Source organism: Esox lucius, chromosome 1 (genome assembly GCF_011004845.1).
Source record: "Esox lucius isolate fEsoLuc1 chromosome 1, fEsoLuc1.pri, whole genome shotgun sequence".
Taxonomy (NCBI): Eukaryota; Metazoa; Chordata; class Actinopteri; order Esociformes; family Esocidae; genus Esox; species Esox lucius.
Genome location: NC_047569.1, coordinates 31,276,126 through 31,299,535, shown reverse-complemented (window position 1 = coordinate 31,299,535; position 23,410 = coordinate 31,276,126). Strand labels below are relative to the sequence as shown.

At 41.2% G+C, this 23,410-nt stretch overlaps 1 protein-coding gene across 4 annotated transcripts in view; it reads left to right on the top strand.

Annotated features, from left to right (window-relative positions):
- The window catches only part of si:cabz01090165.1 (LRR and FN3 domain-containing protein), a 134,588-nt gene that overhangs the window by 998 nt on the left and 110,180 nt on the right, over window positions 1–23,410 (top strand). The window lies entirely within an intron of this gene.

The following is a 23,410-nucleotide window of genomic DNA, read 5'->3' as shown; positions in this document are numbered from 1 at the left end:
TTTTGCCAAAGTATGCAATCTAAGATTTACAATAATTGAATTACCTAATTTCGCTCGAAGGAGAAGATATGTTTTACATTCGAGGAAATAATGTAGGAGCGTGTGTATTTCAGTTATTTTTTAACTGGTTTACATTATCATATAACGTCTTTAATGCATTCTCAATAATGAAGAGACATGAGTGAAAAGCTATAACATGTTTAGCTGGTGTCACTTACTAAATGTGCTTAGTGGTTGTTAGTTGCCTTCTGACTGTCTTCATGGCATTAGAATGATTTAAGGGCGAAAGAGACAGCAAGGGATGTGGCAGATAACGTAGGCTACACTGAAATCAGATCTAGCACTGATTTCCCTGACCGACGTGGGTAGATGTTTTTTTTTAGCACCATGGACAGGGAATTCACTGGACGAGCCGCATGATTCTCCAATACAATGGACAGCTGCCGAGACCATATCCTTTAAACTTCACAGTTGTGGTGTCGCTGGGCGCTGACCTGATGTTTTTTTTTTTTTTTTTTTTACGCAGCAGCGTGATCAAATGAATAGTAATGCATGTATAGGTTATCTGCTTCACAAGAGATACCATTCGACTCACGCGACGTGCATCGATAACGTTCCTGTGGAGGATTACAAGGTGTTCTACTTTATCACTCGCACGTCACACCCACACATTCATTCTCACTCGCAAATAGACGGTCTCTCTTTCCCTCTCTCTCTCTCTCTCTCACAGACACACATTCACACACACACACACACACACACACACACACACACACACACACACACACACACACACACACACACACACACACCCCACCTAGTAATATACTCTCAAAGTACTTATGTTCTAATCTACAATGTAATTAAAACACAATCTAAGTCACTAATCTTTATGCATCAGTGATTGGGGCGTCTCTCTTTTTGAAGGTCATATCTGACACAAATCTGATAGCCTTTCAAAAATGATGACAGGTCTGAAACGTGCACTGATTATCATTTTGGTCCGCATTGTGGCAGCCTCGTCTCTAGACTAGCCAGCACCTATGGTGGCATATTGCAGTGCCAAACAGGGACTGATGTACATGCATGGCTGGTGCAGACAAAAGGGATTGGTCCTGCTTCCCCAGGGCTGCATGTTGTCCCTACCTAAAGCAAGCAGTCAGTCACCCACCAAGATGAGGAGTAGAACAGGATAGACCATTACTGTGGAAGAGAGGACCACAGGTTTACAAATCCTCTTTTGTTTTTCTTTATTCCCTCCCCATTTTAGACCGCCCCTCCCCAGCTCAGCTCCACAGCGGCTCATGCCCTTGGCTCTTCCACGATTTGCTAAGTGAGAGCTATGCGGTCCTGTTGTGTCTGTTAACATTTGAGGAAACTATGGAGTTTGGAGATAGTGAGCAGAGACCTGACAGGGCCCTGGTTTTGTGTTTTCTGAGACAGGATGTATTGGATCAGCTCCACTGCTAAAGCCTGCTTGATCCACAGAGTCTGACATCCAGCAGGCAGCCTTGTCTGTGGACTGCCCCATTTAACTCCACCTATAGTCTAGTCACACACTGGCATAGAACCAGAGACTTGTTGTAGGTTTAGCAGGTGGTTTTATCATAGTGCAGGTGCATTGTTGTGAATTGCCTGTGAGTATATATCAAGTGTATCTGTGGTGTATCTGTGTCGCAGCTCAAATGAGATACAACACACATGCAGTCACAGCTCAAAGGAGATACAACATACATGCAGTCACAGCTCAAAGGAGATGCAACACACATGCAGATGTAGCTCAAAGGAGATACAACACACATGCAGTCGTAACTCAAAGGAGATACAACCCACATGCAGTCGTGGCTCAAGTGAGATACACCACACATGCAGACGTAGCTCAAAGGAGATACAACATACATGGATTGTGGCTCAAAGATACAACACACATGCAGACGTAGCTCAAAGGAGATACAACACACATGCAGTCGTGGCTCAAAGGAGATACAACACACATGCAGTCGTGGCTCAAAGGAGATACAACACACATGCAGTCTTGGCTCAAAGGAGTTTCTACTTCATCTCAGCCTTCCCTTATTCCCATCAAAGATGAAGTCTAGGTACAGGTTAAGAAAACTTAAGAAAACGGGTACAGGTTAAGAAAACGTTGCATGGAAATACACCCTAAAATAGTCACTCATTTCAGTCTCCTCCCTGCTTTCAGGGAATGTAAATAGTGCCCTCTTATTCAACTCTTTTATAGACTGAACCCATGCCGAGGAAATATATAGATCTAAAAGAAGGACTTACGAGGTGAGGAATGAATTAAATGCAGGCTGTTTCTACCAACGTTGCACCATGAGGCATCATGAGGAATACGTCTTAAGCTTTCAGAGAGACCGCGGATAAATGGCACCCAATTATCTCGATCACCGTTGTGTGAACAGTGGGATGTTTGCTGTCACCATTAAGATAAAAATAGACTGTGTGGACTGAAATTCTGCAGCGTTGCAGCTGCAACCTAAACCGTATTGGTTCAGTTGGCTGGAGCTGGTTTCATTGTTTTGTGCCGGAGTAATCCTGGGTTTGGACACTTCTTGGGAAAATGAACAGTCTTCTGAACACTCAGTAATAAGGATGAAGAACTTTTCTGTTATTTTCTTTGTTGTTTTGTTCTTGGCAACATGTTGGCAGCTGTGTTTCTAACTGGGGAAGGGGTTATGTTTTGATCCTGTTTAATAATGAGTGAGTTAATTTTGTGTGATAAATTGTATGGGGATTTAACTTAAGGGCCAAAGGAATAGTCTAAAATATATAAACTTTGATTACACCGGTCCAGGCAAAACTAACTGGCACAAGATCTTGTGAAGGTGGCAGCCGATCAGAAGACCGGAGGTAAGGTTTACTAGGCTTTAAGGTCATTATTTCTGACCATCTGTTGGAACTGTCATGTTCATATTGTTTGTTTGGTAAACAGAAGTCTATTATGTACTCAAATATGAGTTTACATGAAGTCCTGGTTGATCCCTGGATGAGAGACCAGATGCTGCTAAAAGGGATGAGGCCCAGTAGTGGGAACTGGTTCCTCTGGTCTAAACATGAAATCCCAACAACCCAGGACAGTGAAAGGATTAGTGCAATGCGTAAGACCACCGTGAATGCGTTTCCTGGCTCTTTGATCGGTGAAGATTCCATTGCAGTTGTTCTAAGAGTAGGAGTGTTAACCCCGGTTCCCCGACTACATGGTTACTTCACACCCAGCTTCTAATTAGCTCATTCCTCCCCTTTTCTCCCCCCATAACACAAATAAATGAACATGTTAGGTGCTGTAGTACCACATGTATGTATGTAACTATTTCAATCTTGGGATCTGCACAGGCTCTTGGGAAACTCATTCAATCCTGACTGAAGCTACAGTACAAAATGCTCAGTGTCCAACCTCAACATGTGTCAATATCTAGACTCTTGCTGCAATCTTTTGCTACTTTGAAACATTGAATGTTCCTCCTGAAACATTGAAGGTCCTTAACTGACCTAACGTGCAAAATATGAACATTTTGTTGTGGAATTCCCTGGGGTTCCTTGAGCATGTCCAGGATTCCCAGAGTCACCACTCATGTTGAGTGTTGGCAAGACTCATGCAGAAAATGTTCCATTTTACATCTGTGGTTAGTGTGAAAGCTCTATCATGTGCCCATACACAATTTGATGCATTAACTAGTAATGATGTGTGTGGGGTTAATTCGCTGGAAATACCAATGCGGATGGAAACAAATACTGCAGAGAAGGACTGTGAGATTTATTTTCATTGAATGCTTATTCAGTAAATTAATGATTGCCTAGTGCGTGTTGGAGATGAGAGATGTACTCTTTAATGGGAACACATGATCATTGAATTATACAAACATATAAATCTTGTTACTTTTAGATATTCCCGGATATCCTTAAAAGTGGCTTGAATGTCTCTGTCCGTGGAACCATTGGGATTGAACTGTTGGTCCATCCGATATACAGTCATTGGTCTCTCTGCGTGAGTGATTGTATATGGCCATCACAACCACTGAGTTGGACCTAATTTACCCTTCTGATGAAAGTTTTTTTAAAACTGTGCAGCTATGCCTTGCTAGCCCTTTTCAGTTCTGAGCTAGCTGCTCGCTGACCCTCATCATTCTCCTCAACCCTTTACCCCCGTTCTGAACGTCACTGAGCATGGCTACCAAGCTCTGCCTTTCCCTACTAGTTCCACTGTCCTCATCTTCCACCATGTCTTCCCCTTTCTCCTCTCATTGACCACACCGGATAGAATGATGACTTTGGTCTTATCGTAAACAAACAAATGGTCAGAAAAGCTTTAAACGTTACATATATGTTCTTCACAAATATTTCTTCTGGTTATACTGACAAAACTATAATTTCCCATGTTTGTTCCTACTCTAATACCGTCATAAACTGTTGTTTGTTTAAAGCGGGACATAGCTTCTCTTTTTTTAAACTACGTTCCACTGTGCTACAATACACACACATCCTCTCACGTACTGCAGGTTACGACCCACATTAGTCAGTGCCTGCAGGCGACAAGCTTAGTTTTATGGATTTCAAACTAGACCGTGGTTGACATCATTACAGGAAATAATGTTGTTGTCTCCATAACAAGGCTGCGTGTGCAGTGATATGAGCTGGCAACAGTGGAAAGAGCCCGCTCCGTAAATGTCTTTCTAAGGATGAAATACAGTGGCTTGTTGGCCACCCCTGGTCAGAGGAGATACTCATTGGTGAAATCATAACAATAACACTGTCGTGGCTGGCATTGTACATCAGAGCGTAGATTGTAATCAGCCAGTAGAAAATACTCTGTGTTGAGATGAGAGGTCATGATTACCTTCCCCTCAAGCACATAAATCACTCCAGTGGGCGCAACCCGGCAGATCATATTTCCACCGGAGGCAATAGAGGTGTCTAAGATCTGCAAAGAGGAGATTGAAGTGGGGTATAATACCTCTTTGTTGTTTTCCCTTATTGCCGGCTAACAGGCTTTTTATCCATTAGAAATGATTAATAAACAGTACCGTGATGCCCTTGTTATCCAATCTGGTCTCTAACATGCTTGCATACATGGAAATGCACAGTGTCAGCTCCCTGCTGGTTTGTAAGTGAAATTTTAACGTGCCTTTCAATCTTAAATGCTTGAGTCCCTTTTTGCACCATTACTCAGTAAATTGATCAGGGATCGTGATGTCAAATCAATACAGCATTTTCCACTTATCATGTAGATGTGTTATATTTAAGATTTCCTTATGTCAATGCATCTACGAGCGGAGGTTAATAAAATTGACCTGGGCGTGTACATGCCTCTCCCATGCTTTGTTGATCAGCCATATACCGCTGGCCTCCGCATGCTGCTCGTCTTCTCACGCAAAGCACTCCTAACAGTTTTCATTAGTCAAACATCTTCTGAGGGTCGGAAAGAATTGGGATTGGTTCATGCGAACCCCCCTTCGAAATGAAAAGGAGGCGGTGCTCATGAACATTTCAAGCCAGATGGAAAGACCAATTGAATGTTATCTAGACCAAGCATTCACCACTGAATGTTAGCTACATTACATCACATTTAGCTGGTAATCAAGTGATGTTCATTATAAAAGCCGGCAAACGTACGCTTTCACAGACATTAGCAGAATTGCTCTCTGACGTAATGTGTTCCATGAGCGCCGCCACCTCTCCATTTCGATCGTGCGTTCATCTGTACCAATCGCATTTCTCTATGCCCTCAGAAGATGTTTGAGTAAGTAAAACTGGCATGTGCACTCAGCGCCAGGTTGATGGCAGAGGAAACAGATGGTTACTGGGGCCAAAGCAGGGCCGTATCTGGGATGTCAGCCTTTATCGGGCTGGTGGGTGGATGATGAGGCCATGATAGGGTTCTATGGACGATTGATGCCTGCATCCTCAAGCGCCTCCATCTATCAGCACGCCTTCAGCAGATAAAGGCTGACGGCCTGACGGTAGTCCCACTATTACCACAGGACGTGGACAGATTGCGGCCTTGGGTCATGAATTACAAGCAACCCGATTTTCTTGTTTTAATCTGCCCCCCCTGTGAGAGCCTGCATGATGGGTGCTCCTCCAGCAACCCTCACCCCGCCACAGCACCCTCTCATAGCCACCATCTGCTGCTGACACAGGCGAGGGTCTAGACCAGGGATTTTCAAACCACTACTCGCGCGGACCCCTTCTATGATTTTGACTACATCCAGCTAGCATACGTGATTGAACTTGTCATGTTATCAGCGAGCCCTCGATTAGTGAATCGGGCGTACCTCAAAGGTCCCTTAAAGTTGTGTGTGTGGGTCTGGGGAGGAATCTCTTTTTTTAGAGATGGTTAACATGCTCTCTCTGTCAGATCAACACCCACAAATCCAGGTGCTTAGCCGATGTGCGAGTTTCCGTAAAAGGACGTTGAGCCATCATCTAGCGCCAAGATGCATTCTATGAAAGGCCTACTTGAATTCCAGTGAGGGCACTCTTCAAGTGTTGCTCATCAAGATCTATTGTCTGTGCCTAATAGTCGTACAGCCTGTTCTCATCGCTTGCAATTATCAGGCATATTCCAAGTTAATGATCACTTCTCACAAAGGTATTCATTTAGTTGCCTAAAGAGAGAACAAAGCTGAATCGGTCCTGTATGTTCATCACATAGTTGTAATGGCTAATTTGTATTTTACCATTACCAAAGAACCAACAATAATGTTGCGGGTCTATTCACATGTAAAATATGATCAATCCTTCACAGGGTTGATGGCCCATTTTGAATGCCTACCTTGGTGTTTGCAGTTACTAAACATTTCAAATATTCCTGAGCCAATAGGAGGTTTGTAGGCATATGTTGCAATAATGATAGGCCTGTTCAAAGGGCTACGGATGTCAAACCTTTGTTGAAAAATAATGTAATTAGAACCAAGGAAATGCACTCTCTCACCTACAAAAATAGCACTACGCCCTTGGTCCCAGAGGAGAGGATTCAAACCCACCAGTCTAGACTAGACATTGACTGCAGGGGCATTACACAGAGATTCCTATTGCTGCGATGTAGTGCCAGCCTGGGACTCTAGCTAGGCAAATTGACTCCTCTCTCAAATCAATGGCTTTCATCAACTTGGACCCGTGAAACCGGAGAGGTCCACTGCATCCGCTGTTGACATTAGAAGATGGCCGCATGATTCCACCCCCGCAGCCTCACCTGATCACGAGGTTTTACTCTGGAGTGCACGGCTGCCGAGGACGTTCGGGAACCATAGCCGTGCTTCGCCGTTCTGCTGTGAGCACAGCGTTTCGTTTTTTAAGCACGAATGTGAGTGTCCCGTGTGAGGGTCCGACTGCCGTGGCCCTGCCTGCTACTATAGTCTCTGGTCTAGAGAGGAGCAGCCCAAGGCGTTCAGGTCCAGGTAGACACGGGATTGAAACATCAGTGAAGTTTTAATTAGCCTGTTCATGAGCACTGTGGCCCAGTCACATACGCAGATGCTGCTGCGTATTCATTGGAGTCAGTCAAATAATTCTGCGGTAAGAGGAAGTATGAACGACTTTGTGGTTTGAAATTAGTGGCGTTTGTTTGCAGGGGGCCGATACGTTGATCCTTGGTTTATGAATGTGGGGGGGAAAATGTAAACGCTACACGGCCGTGACAGCAGGATGAACAAGTTTAGACATGGCATCTGTACGAGCAGACGTCCGGCCACATCCCCATTTCAATTGGATGAAAATGTGACCACGCAACTGGAATTCTGACTGTCACATTTCCCCTGTGTGGTTGCGTGTGAGGATGTATTTAGTTTGCCGGCTACCATAAGTAACCAAAGATTATGAACTAGATTTTAATACCGAATTCTTTTTTGTATTGCAACAACCTTGGCATTGAAAGGAACATGTATTGGTTTTTTAGCAGCTTCATTGGACTGTGATAACATAAATCTGGACTCAATGATTTTATTTCTGCCCTAGACCTTGTGGTTCTTCGTTTGTACAAATTGAAGCATAATAGTAAATGGATATCTCCCCTTTCCCCACTTTTGTCACGAAATTCTCATCACATTTGAATTGAATGTTAGTAGCAATCACGTCATCCTAGCTTTGCTTCAGGGTGTGTCATAGTCTTCCTGCGTGTGTTGGAATGCAGTTTTCAATCTAATCTCAGTGACAAAGGATTGTAGCGGCATATCCATTGCTCACCCGTGCTTCAATATCCAAAGGCACAATGCACTCAAATAGCTTGAGATGGAGGACGACGGAGAGAGAGAGACTGAGGATTTGGAGCTTCTTGCTCAGATCTCTGAAACCATTAATTTTCTTACTTCACTTTGTCAGCACTTTGATATGACCTGCAGGCTTTCAAGTGCTAATCACTAATTTATGTCTCTACCTCTGGACATGCGACAAGGACTGATATCGCTCCATTCTTGAGATTCTCAGATCCAATACAAGAGGATAAAGAGGATTGGAGGAGATGATGGGAGATTCCTTGCCAAAGCTCTGGGTTTTGTGGCTTTAAAGCGTAAATTATGTTTTATACCAAACCCTCATACACAAAAACATGTTATCTTATTCATATCTTGCAGACCTGCACAAAAAACTTTTTCTGAAATAATGTGACCAGCATGAAATCATCATTGATTTAATACCTACTATATCAATTTACTCTTTTGGCTAATTAGTCTGGATAATTTGATTACCCCTCAGAACAGTGGACCAGTGAAATATGCCCACGATAATTAAAATCGACTTTTTATAGATCCACTAGTTTAACGAAAAAGATTACCTGAATAAAGACCGGCACACACACACACACACACACACACACACACACATACATACATGTGCCTTCTTCTATATGTCCTTTTATCTCATTAACCTATATATAACCTATGGCATTCTCATGTCCCTGTATTTCTAATAGGACCAAAGAGTAACCCATGTCTCAGAGTGCAAAAACTTGCCAGTGAATATGAGCCTTTTGAGTGTTGAGAGCTGCATCCCAGTTGAAATACTACACTTCACGTATTCCCCATGAAAGGTATCCTCATGAATTTTTCAAAGGAGGCTCTGCAATGCATTGTGGGTCAAACGCTCTAGGGAGAGAATAATGGTGGCTCAGCAAATTTACTTCAACCATTAATTGCTTCAATTGATCATCTGATCAATACCTCATGGCGAATATATTTTAGTTGGAAACCTCACATTCCTGTGATCCCGTGCTCCGCATCTTCTCAGCGTAGCCCCAAGCTCCCCATGTCACGAACAAGCGTGATATAAGCAGACGTGTCTCTGTAGATTGATGCAGTAACTACTTTCACGTGAGTAGATAACCGACACGGCTGTGGAGGCATGCATGGGGGCGGGGTCAATAAGGGGAATCAATCAGATGTCTTCTACTCTTAATTACATGTCTCTAATTCATTAGGACACGTCCAATGGGAATTTAAGTCATCCAGCATTTACTACGCATGTGCATTGGAGTACATTACATTTACGTTTCTGGGGTATTTATCCTGGAGCCAAACTGACGATAAGTTACTTTCTGAATGTATATAGTAAATGTTAAAGCCTAAATCAAGAATATCAGCAGATCTGGTCGCTTTGAAACAGCATGAGAGCATCTCACGGCGGATTACAATGCAGCGCTGGCAGATACGATGTAGGGCTCTGTTTAGACAGAGGCAAGGTCAAGATAATACATTTTTGTTGATCTTCTCCCAAAGTGCACAAATTGATTTCTGATGTCTCAACTGAAGAATTTTTCTGCTGCATCACTGGTCTCCAATTGTTAACATAGCTCAGGAAAAGACTGATTTGAAAACGTGCTTATAGAAAGAAAAGTAAAAGATGGAGAAAACTACTAGGACTAGTCTATAAACCATTAGAAGGGAAATGAGAGATTGGTTGCGAGAGGAGTAAACAACTTAACATTCGATCTACTCTTGCAAATTGCTAAACTGCCTGCCAAAGCTATCCCCCTTTAGTCAAACATTTTCATACCCCCCCCCACACACACACACACACACACAACCTCCTCCCCCCTCCTCTATAAGACTCACTTCCCACATAGCCTCAAATAAAGAAACAACCCTAGTGGCCTGCATTGTCATGGCTACAATTCTGCTCTGACTGACCCTCCAGTGTGGAATTTCAGAGGGGGCCAATTGGAATAAAACCTCAATACCTTTTCAAGTCCACCACCGTCCTTCATTCCGGCCTCCTCCATTTATCCCTTCTCCTTTTTCTCGCCATCTCCTTTTTTTTGAACACAACTCATTCTCTTTCACTGCATCCCCCATATCAGGAAAGCATCCACTTTTGTTTCCCTTTCAAGATGTAAATAACACATTCAATCAGATTATTGTGAGACTGAATAATATTGCTGGCTGACAGGTGGCATTTTTCTCTTTTTTCTGTCATCTTCCCTTGTTTGGTTTCATTGTTCCTCATGTCAAATCTGTCAACACTCCCACCCTCTCTTTCTCCCAACCTCGTTGCCATCACATGCAAAATTGTAGTGAGAGTGAGACGACTCAGGCGCAACGACACACAAGTCAACCAACACGGAGTCACTATATATTCATGTGGGCTAATAAGTAGCATAGGAAAGATGGGAAGAAAGAGAGAGAAAGGGTGACAAATTGGTATCAGTTTGCCCCACAGGAAGGGAAGCCAAGCAGTTTTAAGCTGATCTGTGTCAGGCATGTGGTAGACTGCACAAAATAAAGCTGAGAAACATGCTGTGGTGATTAATGGTGCGGTATGATAGTGCTGTATACTCTGTGATGGTCCGCAATACTGTGTGATGGTCCTGAATATTATATGATGGCCCTGTATACTGTTGGTGGTCCTGGATACTGTATGACGGTCCACAATACTGTATGATAGTCCTGTATACTGTTGGTGGTCCTGTATACTGTATGATTGTTCGCAATACTGTATTATGGTCTTGTACACTGTATGATGGTCCTCTACACTGTATTATGGTCCTCTATATTTTATGATGGTCATCTATACTGTATGATGGTCCTCTATATTGTATCATGGTCCTGTGTATTGTATGATGGTCCTCTATATTGTATGATGGTCCTCTATACTGTATGTTGGTCCTATATACTGTATAATGGTCATCTATACTGTATGATGGTCCTTTCTGATGTGTTGTGAAGGACAGAAAGCAGGAGGAGTAGGGTAACCTAGTTTCTGCATTTTCTTTTTTGAGCTCACCTTGCTTTCAGTTCAGGGTCCTAAAAGGTATCTTCTAAATGACGCTCTCTCTCAAGGTGACATGACTTTGGCTTTAGAGAGGTACTGTAGTAACTGATTTGGTTGGTCTAATATCAGCAAGCAGTCCGGAAGACATAGTATATTTCTGTGGCTTTTTCTTCCTCTTGGGATTGGTTGAGAAATCGCTTATCTGCAAGTAATCCCGCACGCTGCTCGTGTTATTTGGCATGCATAGGACTTTGAGTCTGTGTGTAATGAAACGGGCCCTTTATACCAATCAGATATGGCAGTAGCTCTGCTGATAAGACTGAGGTCATTACTTGCAATGGATTTTCTGCCCTGCGAAGTGGATTTTATCGAAGCTCAGGGACACCTTCCTACTCATTTATGGTGACAAATGCACCGCAGCACGCCAACTTGGCATGTGCCAGTTCCAGACATTCAAAATACCAGCTTAAGAGACAATTCTGTTTTCTGACACTTTAAAAGAATTGATGGAAAATCACCACAATATCAATCCGGTACACCTCTGTAGTTAAGAAGTCTTGATTTTCCATCCTTGCACTGTCTGTCTTCTAGAGTAAATGTAACATTTATTTCCCCTCCAATAAATGCATCTCCTACGTCGCCTCCATGCAGGTAGAGATTGAAAGAGCTGAACAGACCTAGTGGTGACAAGAGAAGTTCATTATGTCATGCAATAAAATGCAAATTAATTACTTAGAAATCAAACAATGTGATTTTCTGGATTTTTGTTTTTGATTCCGTCACTCACAGTTGAAGAGTATCTATGATAAAATGTACAGACTTCTAAAAGGTTTGTAAGTGGGAAAACCTGCAAAACTGGCAGTGTATCAAATACCACTGTACATACATGCATACATGTATAAATTCACATGTACATACATACATACATACATATGTATATACATTTACCTACATGCATAATATACATATATATGTACAGTACCTATATACATACATACAAACATACATACATACAACCATCTGTCATACCCTGTCAGTTGTTTTTCAGTCACTCAGTTTTCTTTGCAATCTGTATTACTTGTTCAAGTGGAAAGCTTTTGCTCATACAATCATTCAGTTGTTTATACTTTGATTTAGATGGATTACTTTTGAATGTATCATTATTTATGCTTATTTTAAATGTCATGTAATCAGGACACAAGTAATGAGGCAAATAGCAGTAAAAGCAATAAGGTAAAAAGCAAGAATAAGCAAAGCATTGGGTCTACTTTGACAGTGATAAATTAAGCAATTGTAGTGCTAAGAAATTAGTTGTTGCAAACTCCCGAGATGGTCTTGATATTGACTTAAATTATTCTCTTCACCTGGGTGCAAACATAACACAGCAAAGCCAATGCATTTGCCCAAAGATATGAAATATAATTTGTCGCACATTTGTGAGGAATTAAAATGACCAAATATTAATCATTAAGAGACATTACAACCAGGCTTTACAAGAACACAATTGTTACAATTCATGTTCATACTTTAAGGATGTCTTGAACAAACGTAAGCAAGCACATTGACTTTGTGGCCAGTCCACCCAGAATAGAAGGTCCACAACTGTTTTTTAGGTGCTACAGATGTAATGATGAATCATGGTTCCTGTGGACAGTTTCTGTAACACTTTTAAATGCTAAGCCATTCTACCTCTGGAAGGATCAGCACTTTACTCGTTTACTACTTATTAAAATAAGGCAGTAACTGTGAACATTGACCTTTTTATACGTTCCATTGACATCAGCATAAAAACTAGCCACGAAGTGTCATTTAATACATTGAAAATAATTACAGTAGGTTAATCCTTGATCCAAAATAATTTCCTTTCTCTGATCATGGTACTTAAGATGTGATTATAACATTGCATGGTAGAGTACATGTTACTTTACTTTTCTGCTTATTTCAGAAATGATTATGAACATATTATAGAAATACTTGGTATGGCCTAAAATGGCATTAATGCTCTATCCAGCAAGATCTGTATCCCATACAATGACAATGCAAACGAGGTCACTTCTTACAGGTAACAGGATGCAGTTCCATGAGCCAGACTGCACTGGAGAAATCTGATAGACCTTAGAGGAATGTGAAAGAGCCAAGCAAAATCAAAGCTTGTTCGGCTCAACTTTTAAAGCTACATTTCTGGGGTAGGCAGGAGGAAGGCATTCCTTTGATGAAGTGCAATGTCTCAAAGATTGTTGGTGCTGTGAGTTGTGTACAGGGATGCAGATGTCACTTCCATGCATGAAAAACAGACACGCGAAAGTGGAGCAAGTCAATCTATTCAGTAGTTTATTGAATGAGTTTCAGTCATTATATGTGCAACTTAACCAAGAAACGTTTTGAAACATGTTCTGTACTAGAATACATTTCAGTATGGTTGATTGGGTTAGAAGATGAGTGATGAAGATCCATGTTATTGGATGGACAGTGGTTGCGTGGGTTAGAGTGTGTTTGCTAAAGATTTAGGTTTGAGGTAATGACTTATCAAAGATGAATGTGAGCAACAAAGCAGCCTGCGTCCCACTGCTGACCCTATTCTGCTAGGCAGAGTTGGTCCTCGTCCGTCCATCAGTTGGAAATGGTGTTAGTGGGCAACTAGTGGGCACTCTTCCCTCAGGTCGTTAGCAGGTCAACATCCCAGGGTAGTGAACATCACTGTGCGTAGGTTGGTCTCGTGCTAACTCAACCCTGATCTTCCTGATTGATAGGGCTGTATGCTTGGAGAGAGACAGTCCAACAATTACTTAAAGTGTTTTACATAAGTTACCCTTTAAATTTGGATCGTGACCACATGTTCAGTGTTTGGATATTCCCAAAATCTTTTTTATATGTATTATATTATGCTAGCACTGTCAAAAGATTCAACTAATTTATTGTGATTAACTTCAAAATTGTCTGTAGTTAATCATGTCTAATTGCAGTTTTAGAATATGTTCAAATTTGGCTGAATATGAACAGTCTTCTGTTTTAAAGCAATGCATTAAGTTAAAGACATACTGTTTTTTCACTGTAAACTCCAGACAGTGCTTGACTTGGAATTAAATATGTGCTGGAGCTGTTTTCCAAATTACCACAATAACTATCTACTTGTTGCCAATGCAAATCTAACTTTTGTAGATGCGACTGTAGTCTCTGATCTGATAGTTCTACCATTTCCTACAATCGCTTTCTTAAATATTTTCAATGCATCATCATTTTGTTTCCAATAAATAGTAATTTAGAGAAAGTATAGTTGGCACATGTTTAAAATGTGTATCTAAAAACATGAGAAAATATCAATTAACACAATATGAAATCTGGCAGATATATGGCATTTTAGTTTAACCCAAGCCACCCCTTAATGATCTTAAATGCATTTGTCCTCTCATTACAGGACATAAGACAGGGTCCTAACCATCAATGGTCTGTATCCATGGTCTGTATCCTGCACAATGACAATGTAAATGAGGTCACTTCTTACAAGAAAAATTATTAAATACCACACGTTAGGTGACTGTGCTGGGGAATATAATTGAGGTATGTTGATTGTAGGATCTATGAATCAATTTTAGTATGGTTGACTGGGTTAGGAGATGAATATGGATTCAGCTAAAGGGAACCGTGAAAATGTCCAGGATGGCCTTGCAAGTGGCCTTATACTATTGGATGGATGGCGGTTGGTTGATTACAGTGTGTTTGCTAAACGTTAAGATAAAAGGCAATTACTGTTATCAAAGATGGATGATTGTCACAGCCCTCCAGTCAAGGCTGACCTTTTCTGCCCTGTGGCTTATTTCAATGCAGCGTTTATTCTTTTCAATCCATGCTAAGTCTTCAGTGGTTATTTGAAATTTAATGTGGCATTTACTCATCTCTTCTTGCCTTGGAATCTAAATGGAACCCAATTGTAAAATACATTTCCCACAGTTATTCCGAAGGCTAATCTTGTGCAACGTCAAAATAACTTATTTAGTCAGTGTTGTGGCAGGGCCAGCAATGCTAAATTGTATTATACATTCGTTCCCACCTGGCACCCCAGTCGACAGGGAAGTCAAACCACAGTTGCAATGAAAGGCGCTGGCAACAGCCTTTATCCAGCTGACACCTTACATTAATAGAAGATCACTATTCTTGGCCAACGAATTGGGACAGCTTGGTACATACTGGCGACGGTAAACTCAACAGACCTCGAAAGGCACTTGATTCCCCTGAAACCCTGGGCACATACAAAATAGATTATTTTTATTTTCACTCGGTTTAATACTTACAGCCGTCCTTTAGAGGAAGCATTATTGACATAGAATTGACAGTTGTATTGAAAATATAGTTTTGAAATAGACCATTTACAGCTTGATTTGTACAACCGTTCCAAAAAAGTTGGGACGCTGCGTAAAATGCAAATAAAGACAGAATGCAATGATGTGCAAATCATTTAATCCCTAAATGTAATTGAAAATAGTACAAAGACAAAATATCAAATCTTGAACCAGAATTTTTTTCTTGTTTTGGAAATATTTATATGTCCATTTTGAATTTGATGTCAGTAAAAGATTTTAAAAAAATTAGAACAGGGGCATGTTTATTACAGTGTTGCATCCCCTCTTTTAACAACACTCTATAAGTGTTTGGGAACTGAGGAGACCAATTGCTGTAGTTTTGGGAAATTTAATGTTTTCCTATTCATGCTGGATTTCAGCTGCTCAAAAGTTCAGGGTCTTTGTCATATATTTCGTTTCATAATGCGCCAAATGTTTTCAATGGGTGATAGATCTGGACTGCAGGCAGGCCAGTTTAGCACCCAGACTCTTTTACTACAGAGCCATGCTGTTGTAATACGTGCTGAATACAGTTTGGTATAGTCTTGCTGAAATAAACAAGGCCTTGCCTGAAAAAGATGTCTGGATGGCAGCATATGTTGCTCGAAAACCTGTATATATTGTTCAGCATTAATGATGCCTTCAGAGATGTGCAAGTCACCCATGCCATGTGCTCTAACGCACCCCCATACCATCACAGATTTTGTCTTTTGAATTGTGCACTGAATACAAGCCGGATGGTCCCTCTCCTCTTTAGTCTGGAGGACGTGCTGTCCATGATTCCCAAAAATCAGTTCAAATTCGTCACACCACAGGACAGTTTTCCACTTTGCCTCAGTCCGTCTTAAATGAGCTTTGGCCCAGAGAATGCAGCAGTGTTTCTGGATCTTGTTTATACCTGTATGTGGTTTCTTCTTTGCATGATAAAGTTTTAACTTGCATTTGTGGATGCAGCGACAAACTGTGTTCACAGACAGTGGTTTTTGGAAGTGTTCTTGAGTCCATGCAGTGATTTACACTCCAGAATTGTGTCTGTTTTTAATGCTGTGCTGTCTGAGGGGCCAAAGACCATGGACGTACAATATTGATTTTCGGACTTGTCCCTTGCGTATAGAGATTTTTCCAGATTCTCAAAATCTTTTGACAATATTATGTACCGTTGGCGATGAGATCCCCAAACTCTTTGCAATTTTATGTTGAGAAATGTTATTCTTAAATTCTTGCACTACTTGCCCGTGCAGTCTTTCAGTGGTGAACTCCTTGCCATTTTTACTTCTGAAGGACTCCTCTCTGGTATTCTCTTTTTATACCAAATCGTGTTATTGACCTGTTGCCAATTAACCTAATTAATTGTGAGATGTTCCATCAGGTTTCACCCCTTTGCCAGTCTGTCCCAACATTTTTGAGACATTTTGCTGGTATCAAATTCAACATGATCATATATACATGGTTATAAGGAACAATTAAAAAATTCTGTTTCAAGATTTGATATGTTGTCTTTGTAGTATTTTCTTATGAATATAAGGTTTAAATGATTTGCATTCTTTGCATTCTGTTTTTATTTCCATTGTACACAGCCTTTTTTGGAAACAGTCTTGTAATATAAAGTGTTTTGATGTCCACTTTCATCAATTTATTCATGATAACTTGAAAGAATATCTCTCTCTCTCTCTCTCTCTCTCTCTCTCTCTCTCTCTCTCTCTCTGTATATATATATATATATATATATATATATATATATATAGCAATAATATTGACAAGAACAAATGTTGGATTTGGCTGATATCTTTTGAACATACTTACTGATACTGATCTACTTCATGTACAAATGCTAAAGTTTCACAGTGGGATCTCCACTTGTTTTAATGTTATGTTGCATTTTATGCTGATGAATTGGCATTGTATTCAATGTAACCAATCACTTGCCTCAGGAATAAAATGTACAACCGGTGGTGGGAAACATTACTTTTAGCTTTTACTCAAAGCATTTACTTTACATGTGGCTTACTAGGTAAAAGCATAAACTAAATAGTATAACTACAGCTAAGAGGTATGTGTTCATACTTGTGATGTTACAATATAGTTCTGAAAGATGCATTTACTGTTATGCAAAATGTCACAGAACTCGGCTTTGTTGTGAAAAACCTTTAGAGAGTTTCTACGTTATTTAAAGACTGAAAATATACCAGATTTAACAAACAATTCATCAATTATGCTTCATACACAAATTTCAAATACATGTCAACAATACTTCCATTAAAGGATTATTCAGTGGATTAACTGATGTGAAAATCCGTCAGAACTCGGTGCGCATACATTACAGGTTTCCATGAGGGACCACTCAAATGCATGTTCAAAAAGGGCTGAGTCAAGCGTTGTTCCTCTCTCTGCCTCTGTCTCCCGTATTCTCTCTCCTAATAATAGCACAAGCAGCCTGCCATTTTTATGAGAGATAAAAGTAATGGCGAGTGGAGAGATAGGAGTATATTTAATGGAAGACACTGAGATGACCTTGATTTCCCATCTCTCTGCTTGCTACCGAAGTGCCCTTCAACTTCTGGAGGTTGAACACCCAAATAAATGAGCGTTGGGCTCCGAAATTAGCTAGGGGTTTTTCCAACCCTGCTCTTGAGTTATAACCCATCTATAAGGATACTACCACGGATGCCGTCTAGCCTTTATGAAACAATTAAAGTAGCCCTGTTTTTGCACATGTTGTCTGTTGTGTTGTGAATAGGTTTACAACTAGCTTAATGTTAACTCTCTTTTTAGCTAGAAATCATTTCTGCATACGTCACTATCATTAACAATACATATGGAAAATGGCACAATTATGCTAGTTGACAGACAGAGCCTACAATTAATTGAAAATGAACCTTAACCAAACATAACGTGCAGGTAAAGGACCAGATTCATTTTCTTTCTCTAAAATATCTAATTAAAGGCTGGCTGCTATTGATTCATAGAGGTGTATTCCAGTTGTGGTTTGTGCTGTAATTCATTGGAGAGGGCTGAACACTTGCCCCAGGCTGGGAATGAAATGTCTGAAAAAGACGTTATTGAAAACAACCCAGAATGACCCTGGAATATCCTAGAATGTGTAATGAATTCTTAAATTATGCTTTTAAAAACCTACTATTCAGTTTTTTCCTCAAACCTACTACTCTGTATTTTGAAGTTAACAATGTGTCACACTATTCACACCCATTTCAACTTTTGATGGATTGGTTGCAATGCAGAAGAAAACACCCTTAGTGTTTCTTTCATGCCTAATACCTTAGGTTAAATAATGAGGTCTCTTACCTAAAATGAATGAATGCACATTTTAACTGGAAATGGACCTTATTCAAGTGTTGTGCTGACTGTATTCGGGCCACAACTATAAATAACACAGATTAATGTTGTGTGCCTTAAGAAGAAACATAAAACTGATTTGGGTGCTGCAATGTCATTCCAGCAAAAAATTCCACATTGAAATTGTCTGGCCTTTCTGAAATCGAAAAACAGCTAGATGTGATCCAGACATACTGGAATATGCTGGCATTCTAAACCTGGGGTTTAGGGTGTTAAAATGGCAATGTATTATTGCTGGATAATTGCCAGGCCATGCTGAAGAAACTCCTTTGGTTGGCCCTACTTCTAATTTCCATCACTGTCACCCATTCCATTTGTGTGATAATACATCATTCAATTTATGAGAAGCCATTTACTTCGCCATGTTTCAGATTCACAACTGATAGGTCCTGATAATGCCTGACAGTTCTACCCTGTGCTCCTTAATTTATATCTAACACACCTCAACCCAGAGCAGGTGGGTTAATAGGTCTATTACCCAGTTGTTGTCAGACCTTGCCCCACAGATATTTAACAATTTTGTTTTAGCCCTGGCTCATCTGATTCACCTAGTCAAGGGCTTAATAATTAGTAGTTGAGTCAGGTGTTCCAGCTCTAGAATAGTTAAAATGCATGGAACAGCTAGGGGGTCCTCGAGAAGAGGTTTGAGAACCTCTGTTATACCAGACCCCAGATGGATTGCATGCACTGCACACCCACTCCAATATCATCTCTGCAATGGTATAAAAATAAATGGAATGGATAGCTAGGCTGGTGGTGGGGGCAAGAGTTTCATTTCTCTCTTCCACATACACTGGACGTCTTTCAAAGGAATTGGGAACACTTAGGATGAGTTGTGTACGGGACCAGAGCTAACGCAAGTTGTAGCCATTTCAACAAGAAAAAAAGCGTCCGTATCACCCGTGCTGCAACAAGCAAGCAAGCTGAACTGAGGCAGAAATATTGTTTGACACAAATATTTGTTTGGAAAAATCATATCATTTGTTGACTGCCAAAGACCTGAGCAGTTTGCCTGTATTGGAAGGTAATAGAAGATGGCACGGCCTGGACTGTAAGCAGGAAAAGGATGGCATAACCACCATATTTAACCAGAAGAGAGTGGAAGCAATTCTTGGACAATTCAGTTGATGTATATATATATATGTATCAGCTGCTCAGTAACAACAGAAAAACTGTTAGTGAATCATGATTTATCAATCTCTGCTTGGTTGCAGTTCTTTTTCAGGTAATTTATTTGCTAACTTACCTGTAGCTTTCTAAATTTTGAGCCTTTTTTTCTTTTTGATTCAGTTGTTATCATCTTGAATTTTTTGGTCGGAAGCACGATTACCGCAGCTAATTGTAAAATAATTTGGTTTCAATGGTTGGAGACTACAAAGCACATTTTCAACTAATGAGGTATGCTATATCAACATATGTGGATCGCTAATCTGCCGCTAATTGCCACAAAACACATTTATTTGTTTATTTGGATCCCCATTAGCCGACAACATGGTGACTTCCCGCCGGTCTTCCTGGTGTCTGACACTGCCAAAATGTCCAAGTACACATTACGGACACGAGAATGTAACGACAAGATTATATGATTTTTCTATTACTTCTCTTGACTGGGTGTTGCCTGCGGGTCACAAATGGAGCTGAATTGTTTATCCCGCATATTTATGCTGTTTGTAGCAGCAGGCGTTGCGGCAGACATCGAGCAGTTAAAAGAGCACATCTAATCTCTCCCACATTTAATTGGGTAAATAAGTCTTTGTCTTTCCACTCCAGGCACTGGTGTGTGAAGGGTAGCCCGGTGCCGAATAGCCTCCATACATCACCCAGATGGAAGTTACACATGGGTGGTGAAAAGAAAATGATCCCCTTAGAAGTGGAAGGGTTTCATGAAAAGTGACTGCCGTGCGAATGTGCTCCATGCACGGGGATCCTGCGTCGGCCTCCTCGGTGGCGGTCGCAGTGGAGCCGCCGCGGCCATGTCGTCGCTGATCTGCGGCCGTGAGCGCCGTTTTGATGTCTGCTCCATGCCGGCTGTACCATGAATACGCAGCCTCTACGAATTGTAAGGCCCGTGCAATTTGGACGAGCGATGGAACGTTTTCATGACGTTGTTGTTGTGTCCTGTGATGGGCGATGTGTTCCCTGTCGTCCTTTGCTCTTTATATGCCGACATCTGCATTGTCTACATGTTGGTTACGTGCGTCCAACCCCCATCGTGTCATTCGAAAAACGTCGGGACTTTTCAGCAGTTGTACTGTGGCCGTCACCTGATACTTACGCACGTAGGTATGTCACTCTAATAAAAACACAAAACTTCAAACACGGGGGGTAACATTAGGCGGGACGTGGACGTACACTTGTAAATGTTAAAGGGTTGAATTTGTCCTGTCTGTCCAGAGGGCTGAGTGAGGCCTTTAAAACGGGGGCCATTAATTAGAACCTGGGTCAGCAGTGACAGGCACTCTGTCTGAGGAGTCCGTGGCAAATCAGGACACTTTACCAGTTGACACACTTCACTGTTAAGGTCAAACGTGCCGGCGTCTGTTTAGATGATCCATGGACAGCCTTCCTTCTGACAATGTGCCTCTTAACATAACAGAACCCGGTGCACTTCAACGCCTTTATGTGCCACACCAGCACTCACATTCTAAAAGCCAATTAAAACCCCCGGCACAGAACAGGAACTGAGTGTTCTCTCAGTGTGTGCAGTCAATCAGCAGGAAGTGCTTATTTGGAAGAAATACAACTTCTGCACCCTTTCGGTTCACGTGGGGGACACGCCTTGGCGCCTTGGCGAGGAACCCACTGCCCTGTCACATGCAACGTGACGCTAGAAGGATGCAGCGGAAAACGCAGCGTCGGATTCTTCTGTGAAAGGGAGTGGAGTGTGTAGAGAAAACGAGGGATAATGGAGTTCAAACTGTGACTGTTGACTTAATACCGCATATTGTGACTTTTAATACGGGCCAACGTCTTATGAGGATTTACGGTAGGCATCGTCTGGAAGCTTAGGATAATGGGAGGCCAAAAGGTGGCGCTATGACAGTCCATAACTTCCTCTGGTGGTGTTTGAGGGGTATTATGACCCACCCTAATTACCCTACGCGGCTTTCTCTGCTAAATGTTACCATGAGTCAGATTTAGGATAGGATAATCCCATTGTTAATTTGTCAATGACAAGGCGGCTCTCACGTCATGTGTGTGAAAGTGACATGACAGTTTAAGGCTCTCTGAGTGAATATAACATTCTGTTGGATCAGTTACAAAGCAGCCATGCATAGGATATGATCCTCTCTCAAAAAGACTGGGTTGTCTCCCATTATCCAATTTGCATGAGCTACTGCACAGGCACCATTTTATTTTATAGGGGCTTTACTTAGCGCCGTTCAGAGGACTATTCTGCTTCAATCTGTTTTTAGCCCTGCCTCCAAACAGCACAATGAAGCCTGTCGGATGGGTGCAGTTAAATTGTTCATCCTGCAAAAGCCCCTTTGTGTCAGCTTGTGCTTGGGTGGCCCCATCTGGGACTTCAGACGTGCCACCATGCAAATGCTTTTCCACAACGCACCCTGCTATCACGTATTAGTTAATGATTAGTGCAAAATCCAATAAAGGGTTAATTAAAACCAGTGAAAGGATGGTACACTAGGTACTCTTTATGCATTTTTGGTGCATTAGTAAATGATGATCTTTGACCTGGTGGTGTCGGAGACAAGAAAAGTGTGTAGGGGTTGGTTGTCAGTGAGGGACCTGGACTGAGTCCTGTAGGGAGTGTTATACTCTGCCTGAGAACCAGTGAAGTGAAACAGTGTTTACTTTCAGTCCCAAAGCCTATGTACTCCAAAGGTTGGAGGAAAAGAGCACACCTTAAAACCCCTAAATAATTCACAACCATTGTGAATGCACGTGTTTCTCAATCCCTTCATCTAAAAATACATCCTTTGTCTCTGGGAAGAAAAGAAGCTGGGAAAGTGAAGGAAGATAACGATCAACGTTCTATAAAACTTTAATACCCGTTGTACCGTTGTTCGCTTTTGACGCAACTAAATCTGTGTTAAGCTTCGTCATTGTCCACGTCAAAAAACTAATTTGTCACCACCCGTCCCTACATTCTGCATTGTATTGATTTGTTTACTGGCAGTGCATTGAGATTTGCCAATTTGCAATGAGACACGCAGACTCCACACCCACATTTCATGAAAGAGTGATGAAGAAAAGATGCCGAATGCCCTTAATACCAAGATAGATTTTTATTCAAATCCTACCTACCTTTATTTAGAACAGGTTTTCAATTATTATTCTTCAATATTAAAAGATAGAAGTCAGCATTGAAAAGCTAAAGTAAGCTAAAGTAAAATATAAGACATACTTTAAGCCTACATCTGTAATTAAATTTCTTTCCACAGTTGGTTTGCTTGAAAACATGATTACAGTTAAATGGAAAATTCAGACCAGGTAATATAGCCAGGATTTTTACAGTGTAGTCAGCATATCGGTAA